We start from the raw sequence: 11,562 nt of genomic DNA, 5'->3' as shown, positions 1-11,562 counted from the left end.
TTTCAAAATACAATCTAATTCTAGTATAAATTCTTATATAAACTTATGAATTATTATTATTTTTTTTTTTCTTTTTTTTCTTTATAAACGAGACCGATTACGCGCCTTCGGCGAGTGTTTGCATATATAATATATATTTTTTCGCATAAATATTATGCTGTCTTTTTCGGTGTTTATTTTTTATCAAATTTATTTTTTCGTAGTTAAATACTCAGTCATCAAAAAGTCCGTTTGCAACAGCGTAGTACATCTATGTTTTAATAATTATTTTTCAGCGCCATTGTTCTCTCTTCATCTTTGCATAATACGCGCATGTGTATGATCATTCTCATTCAACTAATTGTATTTTAAAATAATAAACACCAGAAAGATAGCATGCAGTGGCGTCGAACAAATAATTCTTATAAAATGAGAATTAAGACATGGTTGATCCAGCCTCTTATGTCCTACGCTGTTGCAAACTGACTTTTTTCTAACTGCGCATTTAATTGCGCATGAGCGAAAATAAACAGGAAAAAGAATGGCTGCTTTCTTTCATGAACTTAATGTTCAGAACATTGATGTGAATTTTTAAAATGGCTGTGCATTGGCGCCGGTATTATATTTATATTTTTCTTGACAATTGTTTACTAAGTACTAACCTAAAAATATATGTAATGCCAGTGGTTGCCGGCGCCAATGCACAGCCATTTATAAAAAAATAAATAATTCTGCGCATCTGCGCCTACGCGTGCGCTGATGGAGATCACATCAATGTTCTGAACATTCAGGGGGAAGTTCCAAAACCGTACATTTCTTGTAAGAGGAGGATAGAAAAAGAGATACCCGGGAAAAAATTTCGACTATCGTTGACGATCGTATATGCACGATCGTGGAAGACAACGCTTTTGTCCACGTCTCGGGTGATCTTCAAAGATCTTCAACGATCCGTGGCAATCTGTGGCGATCTTCAAAGATCATCAAAGATCGTGGACGATCAGAAAAAAATAAAGAGGAAAATAATTAAAACTACTTTAAATAAATATTTTACGACATTTTAGAAAGAAATATTGAGTTTTTATGTTTTATCTACAAAGATCGTCACAGATCGTCAACGATCTTTAAAGATCTTCACTGATCTGTGACGATCTTTAAAGATCGTTACAGTGATCTGTGTTTTCGATACTAATAGATAAAACTATAAAAACTTCAAATGCATCGTATTTATTTAAAAGTAGTTTAGTGTTATTTCTGATCGTCCACAATCTTTGATGATCTTGAAATACATTCTGCGATATTCGAAGATCAAAAGACCACAACATATCGCTGAAGATCGCCACAGATCGCTGAAGATCTTTGAAGATCACCCGAGACGTTGACAAAAGCGTTGTCTTCCACGATCGTGCATATACGATCGTCAACGATCGTCGGAATTTTTTCCCGGGTAGAAGATTGAGCCAGAAGAAATAGAGAGAAGGATAGAGCTAAAAGAATAAAACTGAACGACGGTATTGGAACGTACCTAAGTTCATGAACGAAAGCAGCCATTAGGTGCTTTCTTTATTAGGTGCTTTCTTTTGTGTATTTATTTTTTTTCACTTTAATGCGCATGATCATGCACATGCGTATGTCATGCAAAATTGAGGAAAGAGCAGTGGCGTCGAAACAAATAATCCTTAAAAAATAAGAATTAAAACATGGCTGATCCAGCTCCTTATGTCCTACGCTGTTGCAATCTGACTTTCCGCCGACTGCGCATTTAAATGCGCATGCGTGAAAATAAACAGGAAAAAAAATAAACACCCAAAAGAAAGCACCTAGTGTATTTATTTTTTTTCACTTTTATGCGCATGATCACGCACATGCGTATGTCATGCAAACTTAGAGAAAGAACAATGTCCTTTTTATAATCTTGATGATCAGAGCTTAGTTTAGTTGTTGTACTTCTGACGGCAACACAACACAATTTAAATGTTTTTCTTCAAATTTTTGAATTTTGAATCTATCTCGAGAGAGAGATAAATTAAAAGCTTCAATATTTTGATATACACTGCTTTATATTTTCTGACACAACACAGTATAAATACTTTGTGAAAGCTTTTAAATTTTTTATGTATCTCGAGTAAGAGATAGATCAAAAGCTTCAATATTTTTAAACACACTTTTTTTATTTTTTGATTTATTTGTAACTAATGAAAAATTGTGATGCAACTAAACGTTTTGGAAAAAATCTTTAAATAATCAATATATTAATATTCAAATGATATTAATATTTAAGTGACTAAAAGTTAAATAAATATATTCTGATCAATGTTTTAATTAATATTTTACTTCTCTTCAACGACAACGACACAACTGTGAATAAGTATAACTGCCAACCGCTTGAAAAAAAAACAAACATAGCAACCACACAACAACACGTAGCAACCACATAACACGTAGTAACGTGTTAGTGTGAGAGAGAAAACGATAAAATATTAGTTATAAACAAATGCTAAAAAATTTCGACCAATCATATTACGAATAAAAAGCGGTCAAGTGTCCTTTTTATAATAGGATTATTTATAATAAATCTTCACATTATTTTTTGTTTATATTTTCATTATAATTAATAATTAAAAATTTTTGTAAGCCTCATATGTATTGCTTTAATTTTCTTCCACCCCATACGTATTGCTTTGATTTTTTTTAGCCCAATACGTATTGCTTTGGATTTTCTGAGCCTCATACGTACTGCTTTTATTTTTTTGAGCCGTAGAAATATTTCTCCAACTTTCTCCGCTTTTTTTCCAACTTTCTCCACCTTTTTACGAAAATGACCCATGGTTGGAGAAAAGTTGGAAAGAAGTTGGAAAAAAGTTGGAGTAAATTTTTGGTTGAAGAAAAGTTGGAAAAAAGTTGGAGTACATTTCAGGTTGGAGAAATGGCGGAAAAAAGTTGGAGAAAAGTCGGAAAAAAGTTGGAAAAAAGTTGGAGTAAATTTTTGGTTGGAGAAATTTGTCCGCCATTACTCCAACCATGGGTCATTTTCGTAAAAAGGTAGAGAAATGGCGGAGAAAAGTTGGAAAAAAGTTGGAGAAATATTTCTACCAGGGTCCCCAAATCTCGCATATTCTGACTTGCTGCTATCTTGCTGCGATAGTTAATCTCGCCAAACGAAGGCGAATTTCTACCAGGGGCCATAATCGATCATTTTTTGATCGTATAATCTTGATATGTTCTTGTCTGTGCGCGTGCTATTGTTGTTATATCAATTTTCTGAATTTAAACGCATCAATACAGAAATTGACCACCATCAGTTGTAGCGTAATGATGTCCTTTTCTTTGTTCCTCCAAATTATTTATGAATACCGCAGCGACTCTAACTGTAGGTTTTGTATTTGTATTTTCATTTTTTTAATTTGGTTTATACAGTTTAATAATTTTATATATATTTTTATTTTCCATAGATTTAGGATTCGTCTGCTGGTATTTGATTGTCATGGATTTTCTTTTAACGTCTTCTTTATCGACAATTAATGCTGTGTCGGACCACGGCCCAGAGACGTTTGCGAATTATTTACAAAATACTCAAAATACTTGTTGTTGTCGTCAGCCGTTATGACTATCTTTTATTACTATCTTATCACTATGTAATAATGAAAAGGTTATATAACAATGGGTTTTTCTCTTTTCAATGCCATAGTTGCTTCCGCAAAGATTGTTACCGGGGCACACATCGATAAACAAACATTATTCAAGTGTCCTGATATACCAAAACAAATAAATTGGTGTATCAAATGATGATAAAAATGATAATAATAATAATGATACAACACCATCAGTTTCAAGTGCTCCTAGTTTAATATCTTCAACCATTTTTAATGCTTCTATTTTTTCAAATAAAACAACATCATCAAGAAGAGAAATTTCTGCTGGAAAAAAAAAAATTAGGAAATTTAAAAAATATGAAAAAAAACAAGTTATCAAAATGGGCCTTAAGCCATTACTTGGTATCAATAAAAATACTCCAAATACGAATCATAATTGTAAACTTTATGATAAAGTGATTAAAAGCGTCAAGAAAATCAGATTGGAGTGTGGCATCAAGTTTTTTTGTGGACTATCTTATTAATCATGAAGATGGTTGGATGGTGGGAGATATTAAAAAAAAAATCAAACATGAAAAAGTATAACTAATGCTTTTAATATTATAAAAAGTGCTTGTAAAATAAATTATGATAAAAGTTTAATTAAATTACATGAAGAATTTACAAATTCAAGACCAAATATAATCCATAGTGATTAGTGGGTCAAGACATATTCCAGCTAAACATGATACAAGTGGTTTATCGAGAATTGCTGGTGATATATGTAAATCATATTGTACCAATTTCAAAACAATTATGTATGACTCATGGTGATAGACGATTGAGAGATTATATTAAAATTGTTTGAGAATGATATTGATATTACTGCTGAAGCCAAAAAATAATGAATAATTTCTTTGTTAGAAATAATCTCTCCGAATTTTCTCCGAATTTTTTTGGAAAAAAATTCTTCTTTTATTTTTCGTATGTAATCTCTTATTTCTGGTTTTTTAATTAATTTTTCCATTTTTTTTGTTGGTTTTTTTGAGCGAAAATTCCGGAAAAAATTCAGAGACATTATGAAAATAGTATGATTAGTAGAAGTAATGAAGATTAGTCCGTAAATATATCCGGAAGTCCCAATTACGTAGATATCCGCAGAAATCCGGAAAAATCCGGAAAGATTTTTCCTACTAGGATTAATTAATAAAAATATTCATCCACTAGATATTCCATTGTTTGAAAATTTAAAAATTTAGATTTTAAATTATTTTCTCATAAAGATAAATGGTATGAATTGTTTTTATTTTTTTTAGAACTATGAAAAATAACATTGAAAAATTTGTTGTTGTTCCAATTTATTTGTTGTTATTATTTCCAAATTTATTTTTTGTTGCTATTATTTCCAAAAATTTGTTATTGTTCCAAAGTATGGCTGGTAGGCTTTCTTCGGCAATACTCCGTTTTTGGCCCATTTTCGGGGAAGTTACTCCGGCATGAAATTGATGGTGGCCACCAACCTTATGCCGGAGTAGTTTTTCCGGAAATCGGCCGGAGTAATATTTTCACTAGGGTATTATGAAATTTAATAAGTTTACCTCTTTTATTTTATGCTTCTCTAACAATTTAAATTTTTTTCATAATATTTCTTCTAAAAAAATTAATAAAATAACAGAAAAACATAATGAGCAAAGAGCATGAAATTTAATAAGTTTACCTTTTTCATTCCGCTATGCAAAAAGTAAATGTATTTTATATTTTTTCAAAACATAAAATAAAATAAACATATATGTATATTATTTTTAATGATTAATATTTTTATTTTTAACAATTGTAGATTCTATATGTATAGTGACAAAATTAATTTTAAAAAACTGAAATGAACTCTTAATGTTTGAACTAAAAGTATAAAAGCCAATTATTAATTTACAATAATTAACATTTAACTACTTATCAATTTTTAAAGTCAATCATCAATTTTTATTACATGCGATTAAATCAACATTCTCAATGACTTTTTGTGTAAAAAAAACAAATATTTTTCATGTCGTTTTCTTGCGACGTGCTGCATTTTTATGAGAAAAAAAAACACAAAAAATCATAATAAATTGCAGCAATTATTTAAAAATGCATAACGGGTCAAAATTAAATAATATAATTTTATAAAATTTTACCAGGTAAATTACTCAACGTCAAGTTTATTATTTTCATTAATCTAAATCATTTTTAATAATAATTATTTATCCATAAATATATATATATTCATTAACGAGATTATAATTGTGATCTAATTGCACTTTACGTTTTGCGAATACTCAAGTTAACTTGCATGAATAAATTTTAACTTCTTTTATATAATAAACAAACAAAAATAAAAATTTCAACAATGAAATAACAAGATACTCCAAAATATATATTTGTAAATAAAAAAAAAAGATAGACAGATATATATAATAATGCAAGAAAAAAAAAAAAAAATAGTCATTGCTGATAATTATTAAGAAACCATAGCATCAGTGGCTATATACTTGCAGGATGAAACGGAACTAGCATAGCTAATTGGAGATGTTGGTTAAGATATCTTCGTGTTCAAAATCATCTTCGAACGAACAATATCTCCCGGTTATACATACCTGATCTCCAGCGAACTATTAATTTATTCCCCCTTCTTATGATGTATCCAAGAGGTCTAAGTATACGGGTGCCATAAAGGTATACACATTGGCTGATGGGTTAACGCGATATCCACACCATCACACCATTGCAAACCTGAAGTGAATTGCACACCAACTACACGTTATTCCGTTTGATTACAGGGTTCTTGCGGTAGTGTTTGCTATATAAATTGTGCACATTGGTAACTCACGTTGAATATAACGATATAAATAACATTCAACAACACAATAAAAAACTTGAAAAAAAAATATCAAGAAATCATTCGATGAATGTACATTTCAAACAAACTGTTTATATCAAATTTTTATTATTTTTTATTCGGTTTTTATATCTAAAAGATTTGTAATTTTTTAAATAATTTTTTTTTTATTTCAACACATATTTATATATTTATAGTCACAAATTTTGATATGTATATTTTTTCATCTGGTTTTTTTTTATGCTGGTATAATCTTGGTAAAAAAAATTTCTTTACTTTGTAATACTTTGGAGAAATATTTTAGCAGTTCAAGCTTTGTTTCTTTGAAGTTTTAAACTACTTCAATCTATACATGTATATTTAAAATTTCGACTGATTTAATTCCAAAAAAATGCAAAAAAAAGCTGAGAAAATTCAGAGTATTATGGATATAATTACATAATATTGCGGAGTAATTACGGAGTAAATGAAAGAAATATATTCACCAAAAGATGCAAGTTTAAATATTTTTATACATATAATTTGTATATTTCTAAATGAAAGAAAGAAGAAGAAATGAAGAAAAGAAAAAAAAAAATCATATAGCCATCTAATTTGTAGTGTCGTTATAGAAATCTTCGAGTTGACTGCCACTGGTGTATCTGGTGTGGTTAACGCCCCCTTGTTTGGAAACGATGATGCATGCCGACTGCATATACGTCTAACCATGCACACACATATGAAAAAAAAGTGAAAAAAAGCCCAGCAAAATCACCTTTGCCTGAGGCAAAAATATATATATATATATGTGTAGTCTGGAAAATAAGGTATTAAAGACATATGGCTGGGTGTTTGTTGTGGCTGGATGTTGATGCTGAGGGCTCATCAGAGAGATATCGCCGTATAAGTAATATAACCCACGGTGAGTCGACCGGCAGTTAGCACTTCATTACACATATTCGCCTATCATCAGTTTTTTTTTTTTTTTTTCTTTTTTATTTATACATAGTATATACTCAAGATTTTATTTTATGATTTCGGCATTCTTTCGATGTGTATAGAATATGTGTGTATGTACATCAATTGACGTAATTTTTTTGTAAAACAAAATTTTTTATGTTTGAATAAAAATAATACTCATAGATTTAATCATAGATATTTAAAAGTATATAAGTATATAAATAGTTTAATTTATTATTCAATTAAGGATTTATAAATTATTGAAAATTATATATTAGCATAATTAATATCAATAAATTGTTATTCAAGTAATTATAACGATTGAAAAATAATTTATATAAATTTTTTTTTTAATTTAAAATGTTATTAGTAAATTTTTAAGATAAATTTTTTATGAAATATATTTAAGAGATGTATATTCTTGAAAAGAAATCTTGAATTTTTATATGAAGATTTATATTTTTCTTTGGCAAATATAAATAACAAAATACAACAAAGATAATTTACTTGTTTTTTTTATTTTTTATTTTTGGGTGGAGCACTGTAACTTTATGAGATAATAATCAGCTTCTTGTCGTATATATACGATAAAATATTAGCCAGTGATTGTATATAAGAGGGGTGATCGATAAGATACATACACCACAACTAAAATTCTGATATACCTTTTTAAGTGTACATTAAATATACGTAATATTCGTTAAATATAATTTAATGTATTATCATGATATATATTTTATTGAAAACAGTTTATACTGCCCGGCCATATCGTTGATTCGTTGCATTAAAAGTAAACAAGCGTAAGTGCAATTTTCGGTAATTTTTATTGTTATTTTTTTTAATTTTTTTTATTTTTAGAGATAAAAGATGTATATATTTTTAAAAATTATTTTGGTAAATGACTTGTCTACCACTGCTGCAATATATTCACAGTGATTTAAAATTTATTAATAGTTAAAAGGTGTATGTCAAATTTGTCAAAAGTAAATTGGCGTATCCAGTATGATTAACAGTAAAGAGTCGTATGTCCATTGGACATTTGGCTTTTTCAAACTTTAAATATAAAAAAAATTAAAAGTAAAAAAGCTCAAGCCCATGAAGGTACGTCTGTTTACCAGTATCAACAGTTACTTACGCCCTTTTAACTTTAATTTTTTTAAAATTGTTTAAATAACGTAAGAAAAAAAAAGGGATAAAAACATTGTGGCAAAACAACGATTTTTACGTAATAAAAAAAAATATATTCTGTTTTAATAATAAAATTATTTTATTTCTAATTTAAATTGTAATTTAAATTTTTTTGATTAATAATTATATATAGCAAAAATAAGAAAAAATTTGTTTTCTAATTTTTTAATTTTAGAACTGAATGTTAATTCAATTTTTTGAAAAAATTATCGTGAAAATACGTTGAACAGTTACTAAAATAAGTATAGAAACAGTTGAAAGATCTACGGGTCAGCCTGCAGGTTTTCCTATATCACTGCACAGTGCCAATGATTTTGAATGTTGAGTATTGGAGAAGGGGAGTTTGAGTGGAAGGGGAAAAGTCTGTCTTTAACTGACTGTTACTACTGGCTATTTTAACTAAGCTATATAGTTAGTGAATTCAATTTTCAAACTGCCTTGAAATATTGTACAAAATTTAATATTCAAATAATGGTCTATATTTTTTTTTATTTTGCATTTTAACAAAGAGCTATTTTTGTAAAAGCACACGTTGATATAATGCGTGTGTAAATTCTGACTTGAGTATGTATATAAATATATTTATCAAATGTAAAATTAATCAAAGAATTTATCTGTATTTAAAAAAATTAATTATACACATATGAATACAAAGATTTTACAAATAGATATATATTTATTTGAGTAAACATTACCTTATAGCTGTAATAAATTTATGTTAAATAATTTACAATATGTAACCATCGACTTTACATATATATCTGTGTACTGTACTGTGATCTTGATAATGTCACTTGATCGATAGTATTTTGGCATGCTATGAAATACTAATATACATATACACACTGAGAAAAAAATGAAAAAAAATAAAATAAATAAAGCTACACACGTTATCATTTTAAGTGTATTGTTTCAAGTTGTACATATGCAATACATTATTCAAATTTACGTTTGTATATATATTTCTAAATGAAAACTAATGTTGACATTCAAATTTCAATTTTCAATCTCGGTTTTCCGTCGAAAATTGAGCTTGAATCAAAGTCGATTCAGAGAGAGCTATACAATCAAATGCATTGTTTAAATGACTTCGAAATTTGACTAAAAAAAAACTTGAAATGGTACAGAAGAGCTTGCGGTCAAATAAAAGCTCAGTGTCATAATTTTTTATTGTGAACAAAATTAATTAATTCGGTGCCAAGGTCATATTCCATTCTCCTCGAACATATATATCAGATATTATTTTTCTACAACCAAACGCACAGTTCAAATGATTTGAAAATTTGACTGAAAAAAAAATTGAAACAATACAAAAGAGTTATGTCCAATAAAAAAGTAAATGACGGAATTTTTTATAATGAAAAAAATTAATTAATTATACACATTCAATCAAACGCTTAGTTTAAATGACTTGAAAATTTTGACAGAAAATACTTTGAACGATACATTTGCAAAAGACTTTAGCCATTTGAAAATCAAAATAAAATAGATGAAGAAAAATTTTTAAACTCACTATTATTGCAGTTGATGATGGTAATTTTATATTCATGTCATTGGCTTGTCACATGAAACCCATATCATCTGCAACAATAATGAAAAAATAAAAAATTTTATGAATAAAATACTCCCATATGAGGCTAAATATTTTTACAAACACTGAATTTGATTATTTTATTGAATATAAAAAGTAAAACAAATTTAACTTATATATTGTTATCCGCATTTGAATGAAAGGTATTTCAATTAAAATTAGGTCCAGTTATAAAGTATGAATATAAACTAATATATTTATACCCTCACAAAAATCATAATACATAAATAGCCCAATTTTACAAACCCCAAGTATAAAATTCTTATACATATTGCTCGAAGAACTTATTTAATATCCAAGTCGTGAGAAAATTACAGAAGTAAGCATATCGATTATTTAATAGGTCTCCAGGCACCATCATATTGCTATACCCACTGATTTAATTAAAAAAAAAAAATTATATAATTATAACAGTCACACATACCCTCTGTTATTCTGCAATTAAAATTTTAATTTATTAAATTGCTTTGTTACATAATAAAACAAATCAAATATAACACAAAAAAACTTCAACAATTACATGAACTATACTTGTTATTTTTTTTTTATTTTTTAATATTTTATACAATTATATATATATTTATAGAAACATGTGTAAAAAGAGTGTGTAAATGTATATAAATAACTGTCGTTATACATAAAAACCGTTTTGTAAAAATTCCACATGCAACAAGCCAATATACATGAAAATTAAATTTAACATGCACTGAACCCAATAAATTTAAACTTGTGCAAATTAAATAAATTACAAAATATAAATGAAAAAAAAATAAAAATAAAAATCACTTCTAAATATCAATATAATTCAATATACAAATATAAATTTATATATATAATTATTTGTATTTAAATTATGATATATATATTTTCTTTGTCATGCTTGTCCTGAAGACGTTGCAATTTCATGCTATATAGAGACCAAAGTATAACATGTACAAACAAAACCAACAGTATGAAAAAATAAAATAAAAAAAAAAAAATTTATATATATATAACTCTCAACGTACACAAAGCATTATAAGTGATGGAGAGAAAACGGGCGTGCCAATGATCGCGCATTGGTCCTTGTGTGCTGACACGTTATGTGCACAGACGCCATGTTGTTAATCCCCACTTGAGTACAGATGGCCCAATAATGCAAATGAAGTGATGATACTCAAAAGGGTGTAAAAGCACAAAATTTTTAAACGTGTGACAATGTTTACAACTATATATAAAATATACCAACAAAAAAAGCTCATATAAACTTTTATATTTTTTGAAATATAAAAGTATAAAAAAAATATATTTTCTATAATTCATCTAAAAAAAAAATATTATTATAAATAAATAATGATAAATAAATCTAATAAGATAATGAATTTAATTCCCATTTTCATTTAGTTGGTTTTTTTTTGAAATTATAATTTGATAATGTTCAA

This window comes from Aphidius gifuensis, linkage group LG2, assembly GCF_014905175.1.
Source record: "Aphidius gifuensis isolate YNYX2018 linkage group LG2, ASM1490517v1, whole genome shotgun sequence".
Lineage (NCBI taxonomy): Eukaryota > Metazoa > Arthropoda > Insecta > Hymenoptera > Braconidae > Aphidius > Aphidius gifuensis.
This window is presented reverse-complemented; position numbering follows the sequence as displayed.